The sequence below is a fragment of the Leucoraja erinacea genome, chromosome 3 (assembly GCF_028641065.1).
Source record: "Leucoraja erinacea ecotype New England chromosome 3, Leri_hhj_1, whole genome shotgun sequence".
Classification (NCBI taxonomy): Eukaryota; Metazoa; Chordata; class Chondrichthyes; order Rajiformes; family Rajidae; genus Leucoraja; species Leucoraja erinaceus.
Window position 1 is genome coordinate 2,069,744 of NC_073379.1, and position 17,149 is coordinate 2,086,892.

Sequence of the window (17,149 nt, forward strand, 5' to 3'; positions counted from 1 at the left end):
ACTACGTTTGAGATCATAAAATATGGTCAAATTAATGCTGATGAGTACCACAATTATAGAACATTGATGTCATCATGCAGACGTATTATGATTCTTTCAAATATCAATTAAGTTACTTGAAGTTAAATTAAGTTTTCAGTGCGCAGATGGTTTAAAATGAATTATCTCCTGTTGTTAAGATGTGCCTCGTTGATCTAGCTAATTGTGAGTCGGGGTGGAGTGACAGAAGTTAGGATACTATCCTGATTTCTAAAAACCTCGATCGATCTCCTTTGCATTAAAATGAGGGATGCTTAGTGCCTTTTCCTTGGAAAATCAAGGGCGGAGTCTCTGGTGCAGAAACGAGGAACTGCGATGCTGGTTTGCAAAAAAAAAGGTGGAGTAAAGGGCCTGTCCCACAAGCATGCGACTGCATGCGGCTAGTGCGACCTAACGTGGTCGCTTGAGCCGTATGGCCTCGCGGGGCCGGTCCCACTTCGATCACTGGAGTCATATGGCGTTATGCGGTGTTGTTCCCGACATCGCGCAGGGCTCCGAAAAACTGACACTGTCCAAATATTCCGCGCAGCAACTGCCTGTCGGCCCGCAGCCGCATTGAGGCTGTACGCAGCGCCTCGCCGCCGTACGCAGCGTCTTGACGACGTACGCCTAGCGCGTGGTGTTGCGCGATGACATCACCGCCCGGCGTGCCATTGTGTGATGACGTAAACCCCCCGATGCTGTGCGACGTCCAAATTCAGTCGGCCCGCCTCCTGCCCAGCTGATTGGTGAGTATGATGTCGGGAACCAGCCCCGCACAACTCCAGACGGCTCCGCGGTTGGAAGTGGGACCGGCCCCGCGAGGCCGTACGCCTCAAGCCACCACGTTTGGTCGCGCTAGACACATGCAATCGCATGTTGGTGGGACAGGCCCTTTACTCAGACGATCAAACGGCATCTCGGAGAACATGGATAGATGGACGTTTTGGGTCAGAAACCTTCTTTTTACTGAAGAAACCCCTGCAGCCCTGCAAGAAGATGACACCCCCATTACAATCAGTCTGAAGAAGGGTCTCGACCCGAAACGTCACCAATTCCTTCTCTCCATAGATGCTGCCTCACCCGCTGAGTTGCTTCAGCATTTTGTGTTACCCTCGATTTTACCAGCATCTGCAGTTCTTTCTGAAATATGTTGCCTGACCCACAGAGTCACCCCTGCACTCAGGGTCTTCATAAGTTCATACGGTACAGGAGCAGTATTAGACCAGTTGGCCCATCAAGTCTACTACACCATTCAATCATGGCTAATCTATCCAACCCTTTCAACCCCATTCGCCGGCCTTCTCCCCCTAACCCTTGACACCCATAATGATCAAGAATCTGTCAATCACCACCTTCAAAATATCCTCCGCCACCATCTGTGGCAATGAATTCACAGATTCACAACCCTCTGACTAAAGAAATTCCTCCATCCATCTAACTTTCTTAAAGTTACGTCCTTTTATTCAGAGGCTATGGCCTGTGGTCCTTGACTCTCCCACAAGTGGTGCATTGTGTTCCAGAGCGAGACTGTAATTAGACATTTGATTGGTCTTTGGTTTGTTAGGTTGTGTATGTGGGTGGGTGGAGGGGAGAAACATGTTTTTGGTCTCTTCCTTTGGGGGGGGATGCGACGTTTCTTGTCGTATCCCCCATGTCCGTCTCCGCCGAGGCCTAATGGTGGAGCTGGTGGCCGCGGAGCTGGGGCAGCGGCGACCTGGCATCGGAGCTGGGGCAGCAGCGGAGATCTGGCCTCGGAGCAGCGGCCTGGCCTCGGAGATGGGGCAGTGTTCCAGCAACAGCAGCCACCCGACCCGACCACGGGCCCAGTGTCGGGAGCTCGCAGGTCACAGGTTGCGGACCTGTTCTCCAGAGCACCCGCAACAACAGCTGCGTCCGCTGGACTGGAGGGCAGCAGCTTCGGCAGCTTAGACCACCCCGGCCCGTTCGCGGAGCTCGGATTCAGCCGCGGGACTGACATTACTTACCATCACCCGGCGGGGCCACAACATCTGATGCCTGGATCGCCTCAGCGCAGATGGTGAACAAGAAGGGATGAGACAAAGACTTAAGGCTTTTGCCTTCCATCACAGTGAGGAGGTGCCTGGTGAACTCACTGTGGTGGATGTTAATTTGTGTTTATTGTGTGTTTTTGTCATTTTGGTACTATATGTAGGACTGCAAGGCAACAAAATTTCGTTCAGACCGCAAGGTCTGAATGGCAATAAAGGCTACTTTGACTTTGATTAGCCTACAAACCTGTACGTCCTTGGAGTGTGGGATGAAATCGGTGATCTCGGAGAAAACCCACGCAGGTCACTGGGTGATCGTACAAATTCCGTACAGACGGCACCCGTAGTCAGGATCAAACCCGGGTCTCCGGACCTGTCCCACTTTCACGACCTAATTCTCGACCTTTTTTTTACTCGTGGACATTTTTCATCAGGCTTGAAAAACGCCACGACCTACTTGAGTACCCGAAACGCCACGAATACCTACGACTAGCATCACGACCTACCTACGACCTCGTGACGACCATGCTGCGAGTATGAATCAAGAGCAAACTCGGCAGAGGTCGTGAATTAGGTGGTGAAAGTGGGACAGGCCTTTAAGGCAGCAACTCTCTGTGCCATGCCACCCTTGATTACTTTTGATCTTGTAAAAAGTTCTGGTTCAAGGCTTCTTTTGTATCCCCTTTACGTTCGATCATGTGGAGCCACGGTTTCTCCCTTTCCTCTTCTCCGGCCCTGATATTGAATCGGTGATCATCACAGACTAGGCAACTGCACAATCACATCAGTTGTGGCAACACCGCGCCCATGGTACCTGTACTAGCCATTGCAATCTAGGAAATTATGAGTTTGTGTCCAATTACGGTAATTTGCCAATTTAAATTAATTGAATCTGCCGATGTGCCGACATCCTGTTGGATGAAAGCTTCGAAGCCGACAGGATCCGTCTGGCTCTCCAATGTCCTTCATTAAGAGAAAGCTGCCACCTCTCTTCAGTCTGGCGTACGTGTGGCACCTGCTCTGCACTCCCTGCGATTGATTCTCGGTGCCTTCAGGGAAACTGGAGAAGGCCAATGAACTCGTATGTTCACAGAACATTGCGTAGCTAATGTGAAACCTAATTAGCTGATGGGTGTTTCTGCAAGTACCTTGCACCATTCATGAAGATAAGTGCAAAGACTGCACAAATATTGCTGAGGGTTATGGAAAGGATGCAGAATTGCTATTGTCGCAGGGAAATGTACATCGATGTATCAATGAAAATAAACCATGGTGCGATAATTAGATTAACTGGAATGGTCTAGGGTGTTCAATACTAATGAAGTAAGCATCCTTTAAACAAAGATGCTACGAATGAGCTCAAAGTGCGATTATAGTTATAGTCTTGACCTCTGCTTCAACTATGATGCTTAATATTCATACCTGGTAATATTCTTCGTTTGGTTTGTGGTAAAAACAAAAATATATTGTTTTTGTGACACGTTGTTCCCCAAATAAATAATACAAAGTACTTGTTTCCTTTATTTAGTGACTAAATGCAGCACGGTAGTTCTTTTATTCATTATGCATCATGCCCTTTTTTTACCCCAACATTAAAACGCGTCTGAATATCGATTTAATCTGATATGTGGGACTGTATAAATTCACAGTCGTAAAAATATGTTTTCATCATTAAAAACTCTTTAACATCAGTAAGAATTAAAAATATTGCTCCAAATTTCTCTAATGTTCAATGTTTTGAACAGTGGCGCAGCGGTAGAGTTACTGCCTTACAGCGCCAGACACACTGGTTTGATCCTGGCTATGGGTGCTGTCTGTACGGAGTTTGCACGTTCTCCCCGTGAGCTGCGTGGGTTGGTTTGTAGGTTAATGGGCTTGGTATTAATGTAAAATTGTCCCGAGTGTGTGCAAGGTAGTGTTAATGTGCGGGGATTGCTGGTCGGTGCGGACTCAGTGGGTTGAAGGGCCTGTTTCCGTGCTATATCTCTAAACTAAACTAAACCACAAATGCAAATGAAGTCATGGAGCAGGGTGATTCTGTCTGCAGTGAATAATCGAACATGACAGGCCAAGGGAGTTTGATTAACAACACTGAAAGCTGTTTTAATCCTTAAAGTGCTCCGGGTATGTGGCTAAGCGCGTGGATGTTAATTCATGTCCCTGGCAGCCAATCTCGGCAAATCCTTTCTGCAAATGCACTCTGGGATGATATCAGCTCCCACTAATCATCTCAGTCAGGAAATAAACAGAAAGGAAGTTGAGCAGAATGCTGCTTCCCAGCAGAAGGTGCACAATACATCACAGCTTGGTTTGGGAACAGCTCCATCCAAGACCGCAAGAGAATTGTTTACGCGACCCTGACCATCACACAAACCTTCCTCCCTTCCATTGACTCCATGTGCACTTGGTTTAGATTTTTAAGTAAGTAAGTTTATTGGCCAAGTAGTCACATACAAGGAATTTGCCTTAATGCTCCACCCACAAGTAACAACATGACATACAGTGACAGTCACAAATGACTCAGAAAACACTAAACATTAATCATAATAAAACATTCATGATAAAACACCATTAATCAAGCATGTGAACCAACAAAATACCAGATCACAGGGAGGCTTCAGATTTTTGGCAACGACTCGTGGATAAAAACTGTTTTTATGTCTGGCTGTGGCAGCTTTGACAATCCGGAGTCGCCTTCCAGAGTGATTCAAAGAATTTGTGGCCAGGGTGAGAGTGGTCAGAGATGATCTTGCCCGCTCACTTCCTGGCGAGTTTGGAGATACAGCAGGGAAACAGATCCATTGGCCCACCGAGTCCACGATGACCAGCGATCCCCACAGTAACACTGTCCCACACACACTAGGGACGATTTGCAAATATACCAAGCCAATTAACCTACAAATCTGTATGTCATTGGAGTGCGGGAGGAAACCAGAGCTCCCAGAGAAAACCCACGCAGGTCACAGGGAGAACATACAAACTGCACAGGGACAGCACCCGTAGTCAGGATCGAACCCGGATCTCTGGCGCTGTAAGGCAGCAACTATAACCGCTGGGCCACCACATGCCACTTCATGCTGCCTCACCTCGGCCACTCCCACTTCTCCGCTCTCCTATCAGGCAAGCAAACAATAATATTACAAAAAGACAAAATCAATGCCCCTCAAGTCTATGTAGTTCAGAGCCTATTTGGAGGTTGCAGTATTTAATAGCCTACTGGCTGTAGGGAAGTAGCTATTCCTAATCCTGAATGTTACAGATTTGGGCTCTTCCTATATATTCTTCCCGATGGTGGAAGTGAAATGAGAGCGTGGCCAGGCCAGGGGTGGCGTGGCCAGGGGTGGTGTGGCCATGGGTGGTGTGGCCATGGGTGGCGTGAGTCTCTGATGATGCCCAGCTGCATATTTGAGGCAGAAAAACCCTGTAAATCCCTTCCATGATGGGGAGGTTTGAACATTTTTTTATGGTGAGATGAGAAATGAGAACTTGATGAGAAATGTGACTCTGAAGAAGGAGCTCATCCTTCTTGATGAGGTCTTCTTGATGAGAAATGTGTCCAGTTCTGGGTCAACATCGGCGGTCACTCGAAACGAGCATGACTGTCCTCTCCTCTCCATGGGGCCGTCTACTTGTGGGTCTGCAGATGTCTGTCGAGGCCAATCCGCGATCCACGCACCTTGGTGCAACGTGGGCAGTGGAGACTGGCAGTGGTTGGTAGTCGTCGAGCCCCCTTCTCTCTCTCCTTACGGTGTTGTCACTTTGTCTCTGCAACATGGCGGGTCCATTTTGTGAAGTGCAGCTCCTTCCTGCACGGATTTCCTCCAGGAGCGCCCTGCGCAGTGCAATGTGCTCCCAGTTGATGTGGAATTTCTTCAGACTGTTCTTGATGTTGTCCTTGAAGCATTGATGCAACGAGACCTGGGTGTCATGGTACACCAGTCATTGAAAGTAGGCATGCAGGTGCAGCAGGCAGTGAAGAAAGCGAATGGTATGTTAGCATTCATAGCAAAAGGATTTGAGTATAGGAGTATAGGAGCAGGGAGGTTCTACTGCAGTTGTACAGGGCCTTGATGAGACCACACCTGGAGTATTGCGTACAGTTTTGGACTCCTAATCTGAGGAAATACATTCTTGCCATAGAGGGAGTACAGAGAAGGTTCACCAGACTTATTCCTGGGATGGCAGGACTTTCATATGCAGAAAGACTGGATAGACTTGGCTTGTACTCGTTAGAATTTATAAGATTGAGGGGAGATCTTACAGAAACTTACAAAATTCTTAAGGGGTTGGACAGTCTAGATGCAGGAAGATTGTTCCCGATGTTGGGGAAGTCCAGAACAAGGGGTCACAGTTTAAGGATAAGGGGGAAGTGAGATGAGAAAAACATTTTTCACACAGAGAGTGGTGAATCTGTGGAATTCTCTGCCACAGAAGGTAGTTGAGGCCAGTTCATTGGCTATATTTAAGAGGGAGTTAGATGTGGCCCTTGTGGCTAAAGGGATCAGGGGGTATGGATAGAAGGCAGGTACATGATACTGAGTTGAATGATCAGCCATGATCATATTAAATGGCAGTGCAGGCTCGAAGGGCCGAATGGCCTACTCCTGCACCTATTTTTTATGTTTCTATGTTTCTATGTTTCTTTGGCCCGCCGGTGGCTCACCGACCTTCCTTCAAGTTCTGGAGCAGACGTCTTCACCAGTCCCATTGCATGACCAGTTCCCATTGCATTTGCTGTATCCACTACTCTTGGACGTTTCTTGATATCACATGGAGTGAAATGAATTGGTTGAACTTAGTGGGAGTGCCCAGTGGTCATTTCAGGAGGACTCCGAGATGGATTATCTGAAGATGGGTTGATAAAATCACGAGGGGAATAGTTTGGATTGGAGTCTTTTGCCCAGAATAGGGGGATCAAGAACCAGAGCACATAGGTTTAAGGTGAGTGGGCAAAGGATTATTTTGTCACGTGTACCAAGGCACAGTGAAAAGTAACCAGTCAGCAGAAAGACAATACATGATTACAAGCAAGCTACAGTGTATAGATACATGATAAAAGGGAATATCGTTTAGTGCAAGATAAAGTCCGATCAAAGATAGTCCGAGGGTCACCAATAAGGTAGATAGTAGTTCAGCACTGCTCTATAGCTGTGGTAGGATGATTCAGTTGCCTAATAACAGCTGGGAAGAAACTAGGAACAATAGGGACAATTTGTAGTTGTTACCAAAACCAATTTAATCTAAAGACTTGTACGCCTCTGAAGTGCGGGAGGAAACCAGAGCAAACCCACATGGTCACAGGGGGAGCGTACAAATTCCGTACAGACAGCACCTGTAGTCAGGATCGAACCTGCGTCTCTGGCGCTGTAAGGCAGCAAATCTCTGGCTGCAACACCGTGCCTCCCACACCATGCCTGTTGATGGTCACAGCACTATACTGGCAAAGATGGAATCAATATTGGATTCACAAACATCATAGTAAAGTTACTAACCTGGAAGGGAGCCATTTGGCTCATATTGTACGTGTTGAGCAAGATACAGCTATCTATACCACTGTTCCCTGGCACAACATCCATAGCGCTACAGATAGTGGCTCTTCAACTACATAACTTGACGTCTTATTCAAATACATTGCGGGATCCTGCCCCACCCACCTCCATCATGCTTAGTTCAGTTTAGTTGAGTTTTGAAATACAGCGCGGAAACAGGCGCTGTGTCAGACCGAGCAGCAATCCTCATGCACTATCACTATCCAACACACCAGGGACAATTTACAATTTATACAGAAGCCAATTAACCTACAAAACCAAAAAGAAATAGGAGCTCCCGGGGAAACCCAGAGGGTCACAGGGAGAATGTACAAACTCCGTGCAGCCATACCAGTCTGCAAGATCGAACCCGGGTCTCTGGTGCTGTAAGGCAGCAACTCTACCGCAGTGCCACCGCGCCTTGCTCTCAGAGAAAATGTTTTTCCTCATCACCCTCTAATTCTTCTGCCTATTACCTTAAATTTAAGCCACCTTAATTTTGGTCCCGAAGCAATGTTTGCTTATTTCATTGCAACCGCAACACGTCCAGATGGTCTCTAGATCTAGATAGGGCTCTTAAAGATAGCAGAGTCAGGAGATATGGGGACAAGGCAGGAACAGAGTACTGATTGGGGATGATCAGCCATGATCACATTAAATGGCGGTACTGGCTCGAAGGGCTGAATGGCCTACTCCTGCATCTATTGTCTATTGTCTATTGTCTCTTTCACCAAACGTCCTGCATCTCTGAGTCAAGTGCATATGAGTAACATTACTTTAATATCATTCATCACTAATGATCATCAGCCCACCCTTTGTGGGGGTTTTGGGGACGGTAGGAACTAAGATTCCCCACTAACTAATTTGTGAAGATAGATCCAAAATCCTGGAGTAACTCAGTGGGACAAGCAGCATCTTTGCAGAAAAGGAATAGGTGACAATTGGGATTGAGATCCTTCTTCAGCCCACAGAAACAACATTCTGGAGTATATACCAGCAGGGGGCACCACACCATGGCTGCCTCGCCAACAGTCGGTCTGTCCTTTTGTCTTTTTTTTTTTTTTTTAAAATGTGTTTTAAAAGTTTGTGTTAATGTTCTCTGGTTTGTTTTATATGGGGGGGAGGGGGGGGGGGGGGGGGGGGGGGGGGGGGTTTTTTTCAATCTCTTCCCTTGCCGGAGATGCGATTGTTTTCCGGATGGTATTTCCAGTCACTCGCGGCCAAACATCATGGAACTGGAGGCCTTGCTTGTGACTGACTTTGAGCCCCACCGAGGGGACGTGGACATACCATCGGAGCCTGCAATCCCTAGCCTGAGATCAACGCTCCAACTGCAGCCTGCGATTTCACCATCAAGGAGCTCGCAGTCTCGGGTAGAGACCATTGTCGGGAAGCTCCAATGATGCAGAATGTTCAACCTGCCCCGACCCGGAGACAGATCGCCCGGCGCGGGGAAGCTGAGATCCCCCCCCCCCCCCCCCCCCCCGCGGGGAGGGAGCTTGATCGTCCCGAACGCGGAGGGATCGACCGCCAGCTATGGGAGCCAAGATCATCCCGTCAACGGAAGGCTCAAGGCCCCCGACCATGGGAGAATAAAGAAGGGAAGAGATTGAACATTTTTTTGCCTTCCATCACAGTGAGGAATGTGAAGGAGTCGCTGTAGTGGATGTTCATGTTAAAATGTATTTGGTGTGTTTTGTTATGTTTTAATGATATGATGACTGTATGGCAAATCAAATTCCTCGTATGTTGCAAAACATACTTGGCTATTAAAGTATGATTATGATTAAGATTATGATTATTATGATTAACTCAGCGAGTCAGGCAGTATCTGTGGAGAAAAGGAACAGGTGACGTTTCGGGTCGAGACCCTTCTTCAGAGCTAATTTGTAAATTGTCCACTCATCTTCTGCACATTCTCATTTACTCACATCTTTTTGTTGAAATCTCCTAAGCTAGCAAGGTCCCCATAATATAGTGAAGCCTCCCACTACAATATGCTTTGGTACGTAAAACCTTTACAGAGTTTTAGCTGAGCAAAGTGCACACAAAGTAAGTCATTTGGAATGGAGTAAGCCATTTAGAACGGAGACGAGGAAACACTTCTTCTCACAGAGAGTTTTGAGTCTGTGGAATTCTCTGCCTCAGAGGGCGGTGGAGGCAGGTTCTCTGGATGCTTTCAAGAGAGAGCTAGATAGGGCTCTTAAAGATAGCGGAGTCAGGGGATATGGGGAGAAGACAGGTACGGGGTACAGGTTGGGGATGATCAGCCATGAGACATTGATGTTTTCAAGGGAGAGTTAGATTTAGCTCTTAGGGCTAAGGGCATCAAAGGACATGGGGGAAAAACCGGAACGGGGTACTGATTTTGGATGATCAGCCATGATCATATTGAATGGCCGAATGGCCTACTCCTGCACTTATATTCTATGTTTCTATCATTCTTTCACATCTTCGCATTCCTAGCTGAACATATCTGTTATCCCAAACCACTGTGTGTGCAATAGCCAAAGATCAGATCATTTATCAGTTCAACTGCATAAATACATATCTCTTAATGTAGTCGCATTGTTGTGTCACATTTGATTTAATGTAATGGCACATCTGAATGAATGCAGAATGAATAATCCTATTAAGCTCTGTCGAACATAAATCACCGAATAGTTGGCGCCATAGCAGAGGGTAGGAGATTGCATTACTTTTCATTGATAGTATTGATAGCAAAAGTCAGTCAGTGGCAGCCTTCAAAACAAGGCCCAGATGCCAGATTGATGTGAACACCAAACAGCTTTGCTGATATCCTTAAATCTGCTTCCACTCAATTGCCCATCTATACTTGTGTTACTCTGGTCCCACATTGACTTGAAGATAGACACCAAACGCTGGAGTAACTCAACGGGACAGGCAGCATCGCTGGAGAGATGGAATGTGTGACGTTTCGAGTGAGACTCTCAGTCTGAAGAAGGGTCTCGACCCGAAATGTCACCCATTCTTTCTATCCAGAGGTGCTGCTTGGCCCGCTGAGTTACCCCAGCATTTAGTGTCTATCTTTGGAGTAAACCAGCATCTTCAGTTCATTTGTTTCTTGATTTGCCTGTGAAAGTGGCCCAAAATACAACACAGCTGTAGATGGGCAATAAAGACTGTTGATTATATTAATAAAGCCCATTTAGTGAAATGATGTTTTAAAACTTTATTTCATTGTATTTTGATTCAGCAGCAGGTAAATTAAACAATAGACTAGTTGCAAGTAACATTAGCACCACACAAGTGGCAGACAATTGTGACATCCAACAAGGGAGAATCCAGTGTTTAAGAAGGAACTGCAGATGCTGGAAAATCGAAGGTACACAAAAATGCTGGAGAAACTCAGCGGGTACAGCAGCATCTATGGAGCGAAGGAAATAGGCAACGTTTCGGGCCGAAACCGGCCCGAAACGTTGCCTATGTCCTTCGCTCCATAGATGCTGCTGCACCCGCTGAGTTTCTCCAGCATTTTTGTGTACCAGGGAGAATCCAGCTATCACCATCTGAAATTCAGGGGCATGACCATCACTGAATCCACCCACTATCAAGATCTGGGGGTAAAAGAGGGGGTTACTATTGATCAGAAACTGAAATGGAGTACCTTTATGCATTGAAGATGGACACAAAGCGCTGGGTCAGGCAGCATCTCTGGAGAAAGAGGATGGTTGGTGTTTTGGGTCAGAAGCCTTATGCACTGTGCAGTTGTAGAGCAGGTAAGAAGCTACAACTACTGAGGTGAGTAACTAGGGTTGCCAACTGACCCATATTAGCCGGGACATCCTGTATATTGGTTTGTCCCATACGGGACTGCCCTTGTACCGTATTTGACTGCTACTACTCGGGTCGTGGGGACTGTTGGGTTGGAGCGCGCGTGCGGCCCTGCCTCACCCATCCCACTGTAGTGCAGCAGCAGCAGCGCCTCACCCGTGGCTCCGTCAGTCGGCAGCCCGGCCAACTGTCGGACCTTCAGACCTTCGCTTACCGCCGACCCCTCCTTCTCATGGCCGATCATCGGTTCATGAGTTGGATGGGGCGCCGGACTTTGCGTGCGACGTTGAGCGGCCCGGGCTGAAACTCCTCAGCTGGCCCGCCGGCTTGGCTTTGTGTGCAGTCCGGCACCCGGGCGAACTCATCATTCACCCAGCCACGGCCGAGTCGGTCAACGTATTGCCATCGGGAATTTGTCCCTTATTTTGACCTTTTGTCCCTAATTTGGGAGTGAGAAAGTTGGCAACCCAACGAGTAACACATTCCCTAAATCCTTTCTAAAGAATGGTTCCAACCCAAAGCATCAGCTGTCCATTCCCTCCCCAGTTGCTGCCTGACCTGCTGAGTCCCTCCAACACTTTGTGTTTTGCTCAAGACTCCAGCATCTGTGCTTCCTAGTGTCTCCTCCATCTCCAAGGCTCAGGTCAGGAGTGTGATGGAATACTCTCTATTTGCCTTAATGAGTGAAGCTTCAACAACACTCAAGAAGCTCGACACCATGCAGGGCATAGTATCGTCGATGACTGACCAAAGACCATGGGTGAAATGACATAAAAACTGTGAGGTAAGGATAGAAGAATTGCGAATTATGAAGCCAGCGGAAGAAATATAGGTAGAAGAGGAGAGAAATGGGTGCAAGTCTAGGTGGGGCACAGAGAAGGGAGAAGGAAGAAAAACAAAATTATATATATCTATATTATTAAAAGTCTCATCTTGACCACTTCCTGTCTGCGCTCTATATTGATTTTAGAAAAAACGCTACCATATATCACTATGATTTTTGGCCATCTTACTCGCAGTCCTCCTCCGCTGAGCAGGGCCCGAGGATTTTTCCCATCTATGAAAAATAAAAGTTATGAGTGTTTAAAAAACCTTGAGATCCTCTCGCCTATGAATCACTGTGATTAAGGTAACGCCCCTTCCGGGGGAGTGGAGGGGGGGGGGGGGGCTATAAAACCCTGGATGCCTGGATGTGACTCAGTCACTCTGCAAGATCGCAAGGAAGAGGCCACGACTCTCATTCTAAGCTGTGAATCAACTTAACTGTGAGTCTGCAATGTACTTGCAATAAATGATTTGTTAGCCCTTAATGACAATGCCATGATTTGTTTGGCCTGCTGCCCTGCCTGTGCTTGAAACTGAAATGCTTTATTAGGTCCGACTGTGTTTGGAAGGAATAAATGCTTTATTAGGTCTGACTGTGTTTGGTTCAATAGTCCTGATCATTTCGTGATTTCCGCTTAGTGGACAGGTCACGCTGATTGCGTAATTTCTGCTGAGTGCAGAGGTTGTGCTGATTGCATCATTTCCTGTAAGTGCAGAGGTCACGCTGATTGCAAAAGTACTGCTGACTGCGGAAGTCCCAAAGTGTAGAGGCCGCGCTCACCAGTGTGAGTATTCAAGAAAGTTTGTGTGTGTGTGTGTGTGTGTGTGTGTGCTCAGTGACTGAGCTGCCAGCCCAAGAATCCATTCGGCCCACAATGTCCATACTAACCCTCTGCAAACCAGTTCCTTCAGCCCACAACACCATGCTAGTGCTCCAGAAAGCTTCCACCCCCCCACTGGCCATCAATATTTGAATTGATGGAGAGGTGGAATATTGCGTTGGGGGACCAGCCCTCCAGTGTGAAGCTGGGACCGACCGGGTCCCACTTAATATAGTATAATATATAATTATATATATTTCCTTTCCCCCTGTAATTATAGCTCCTTCCCCCTGTGCCCCACCAAGACTCTCACCCATTTCTCTCTTTCACAATATCATCCTTCCTCTGGCTTCACGATTTGCATCTCTTCTATCCTTATCTCCCAGTTTTTATCATTTTCACCTCTTGCCTTTGTCCGACACAGCCCCTACCTCCTCTCCACCTTTATCCACCTATCACTCTCCGGGCTTCATCCGGCCACACCTCTCCTCCAATTTTCTTTCTCACCTCCAACAATCAGTCTGAAGATGGGTCCCGATCTGAGATCAAGGTGCCCTGTGCCCATTTGGGCAGGAGAGCCCAGGCCATCCCTCACATGGTCCAGCTTTGCTGATTCTAAGGCATCGATAGATCTATCCCTGATCCAATTATTGAAACGGCTTGTTCGATTATCACTAGTGGTCTGCTTGCGGCCCACACTGACAGTTTTTATGAGGCCATAAATATTATTTATGCAATGATGTGATGATGTTGTCAAGCTGGAAAGGGTGCAGGGAAGATTTACGAGGATGTTGCCAGGGCTCGAAATCCTGAGCTATAGGGAGAGGTTGAGTATGCTGGGACCCTATTCCTTGGAGCGCAGGAGGATGAGGGATGATTTTATAGAGGTGTACACATTCATGAGAGGAATAGATCAGGGAGACGCACAGATTCTCTTGCTCAAAGTAGGGAATTAAGAACCAGAGGACATAGGTTTAAGGTGAGAGGGGAAAGATCTAATGGGAACCTGAGGGGTAACTTTTTCACATGGAACAAGCTACGGAGGTAGTTGAGGCAGGTATTATCGCACCGTTTAATAAACAATTAGACAGATGCATGGAAAGGATTGGTTTGGAGGGATATGGGCCTAACGTAGGCAGGTGGGACTAGTGTAGCTGGGACATGTTGGTCGGTGTGGACAAGTTGGGCTGAAAGGCCTGTTTCCATGCTGTATCATCCTATGACTATGAGAGGGATTCTCAAACCTGAAGGCAGTTGGAAATTCCTACTGCCAGGCTGTGCCCGTGGAGGTCCTACAAGGCCTCCTAAGTGTACCCCCCTGCCCTTCCACCCACCCCTCCATAGAAACATAGAAACATAGAAATTAGGTGCAGGAGTAGGCCATTCGGCCCTTCGAGCCTGCACCGCCATTTAATATGATCATGGCTGATCATCCAACTCAGTATCCCGTACCTGCCTTTTCTCCATACCCTCTGATCCCCTTGGCCACAAGGGCCACATCTAACTCCCTCTTAAATATAGCCAATGAACTGGCCTCAACTACCCTCTGTGGCAGAGAGTTCCAGAGATTCACCACTCTCTGTGTGAAAAAAGTTCTCCTCCTCTCCGTTTTAAAGGATTTCCCCCTTATCCTTAAGCTGTGACCCCTTGTCCTGGACTTCCCCAACATCGGAAACAATCTTCCTGCATCTAGCCTGTCCAACCCCTTAAGAATTTTGTAAGTTTCTATAAGATCCCCTCTCAATCTCCCAAACTCTAGAGAGTATAAACCAAGTCTATCCACTCTTTCTTCATAAGACAGTCCTGACATCCCAGGAATCAGTCTGGTGAACCTTCTCTGCACTCCCTCTATGGCAATAATGTCCTTCCTCAGATTTGGAGACCAAAACTGCACGCATTACTCCAGGTGTGGTCTCACCAAGACCCTATACAACTGCAGTAGAACCTCCCTGCTCCTATACTCAAATCCTCTTGCTATGAAAGCCAACATACCATTCGCTTTCTTTACTGCCTGCTGCACCTGCATGCCTACCTTCAATGACTGGTGTACCATGACACCGAGGTCTCGCACTGAGCCATTCCTTTCCTCCCTGGCATTTATCAGAGAAACATAGAAAACAGGTGCAGGAGTAGGCCATTCGGCCCTTCAAGCCAGTTTAAAACATAAATATTTATTCATATTAAAATTTATTTTGAATGACATGGGAAGACACTTTAATCAACATATTATTTACGCTAGAGGCAAGAACACTACCCACAAAAAAACCCACTTGCCCCCCTCAAACGAAGATCCAAGTGCAGGGTAGATTATTTCTGGATGTTGTAGTCAGATAGGGTACAGCCGTCTTCCAACTGGTGGGATTCCTTCTCTATCTTGGATCTTGGTCTTGACATTCTCAATGGTGTCACTGGGCTCCATTTCCTGGGCTGATAGATCATGTCTAAGCTGTGAAGGCAATGGACTAAAGCTCCAAAGATGTGGTAAGTCAAGGAGTGGAGAGACAGGGCTCGAGAGGAAGGCATTAGTATGCGCAATGATAAACCGGCTGAGACAGGAAAGAATAGAGAGTACAAATCTCAGATTAAGAGTAGCTGAGGCAGGAGGTTAAAAAAATAATGAAAGGACAAAACTGACGACTCTGCTTCTGAATGTATGCAGTGCTCAAAACAAAACAGGTGAAGTGAGGGTGTAAATGGAAATAAATAAGCATGATCTGACAGTCGAGACAGAGACTAGGCTACTAGTTGACCTCGGAAGGGACATGAATATTTAACGGATAGACACTAAATGCTGGAGTAACTCAGCGGCACAGGCAGCATCTCTAGAGAGAAGCAATGGGTGACATTTCAGGTCCAGCCCCTTCTTCAGACAAAATTAAAGGGACATCCATTTACTAAGGACAGGAAGCTAGGATTAAGCTCGAGGGGTGGCTTTGATAATGAATGATATTTTAGAAAGTAGGGAGAGGTTTAGGAAACCACGATGCAGAAAGGATGAGGATGAGCTAAGAAATAATAATTACAAGAATTCCCACGTGGGAGTGGTATAGCGGCCCTTAACATTAATCATGCCGGAAACCAGGAATATAAAGTAAGAAGTAATGGGAGCTTGTCAGAGAGGTTTGGTGATAACAATAATCATTTCATCTTCATATTTCATGTGAGATGTTAATCTGCATCTGCACTGGAAAAATCAGATGGGCAAAAATAAATTTTGCCCGAAGGAGGGTCTCGACCCGAAACGTCACCCATTCTTTCCCTCCAGAGATGCTGCGTGTCCCGCTGATTTACTTCAGCATTTTGTGTCTATCTTCAATGAGGAATGGCTGGGATGTTTTTGGGAATGGCATTCTGTAGAATGTCTGGAATGTCTGTTTTCACACTCAAGCTAATTTAGTTTTGTTCAGAGATACAGCGCGGAAACAGGCCCTTCGACCCACCAGGTCCGCGCTGACCAGCGATCCCCGCATATTAACACTGTCCTACACACACTAGGGACTATTTTTTACCATTTATCAAGCCAATTAACCCACTAACCGAGAAAAATGAAGATCTCAGAGAAAACCCACGCAGGTCACGGGGAGAACGTACAAACTCCGTACAGACAGCACCCGTAGTCAGGATCGAACCCGGGTCTCCGGTGCTGCATTCACTGTAAGGCAGCAACTCTACCGCAGCGCCACCGTGCCGCTGGAATTGACCAGATCTGAAGAGGCCGCACTGACCCAGGATACTGGGAGTGCTAGACCTCTCTTCAGGTAATGCAGTGAGACAGTGTTCTATCAGTGTGGATGAGTACTGGGAAGTCGATCAGGGTTTGATTCCTGCTGCAACAAGCCTTTTATATATAAAGTCATCAGGTTATAAGTGATAGGAGTAGAATTAGGCCATTCGGCCCATCAAGTCTACTTTGCCCTTCAATCATGGCTGATCTATCTCTCCCTCTTAACCCCATTCTCCTGCCATCTCCCCATAACCCCTGACACCTGTACTAATCAATCTCTGCCTTAAATATATCCACTGCCTTGACGTCTACAGCCTTCTGTGGCAAATAATTCCACAGATTCACCACCCTCTGACTAAAGACAATTCTCCTCATCTCCTTCCTAAAGGAATGCCCTTTAATTCTGAGGCTATGACCTCTAGTCCT

The 17,149-nt window shown here is 47.0% G+C and overlaps 1 protein-coding gene across 2 annotated transcripts in view; it reads left to right on the plus strand.

Moving 5' to 3' along the window:
• The window catches only part of sv2ca (synaptic vesicle glycoprotein 2Ca), a 215,782-nt gene that overhangs the window by 46,415 nt on the left and 152,218 nt on the right, over positions 1–17,149 (plus strand). The gene's annotated exons all lie outside the window — the stretch shown is intronic.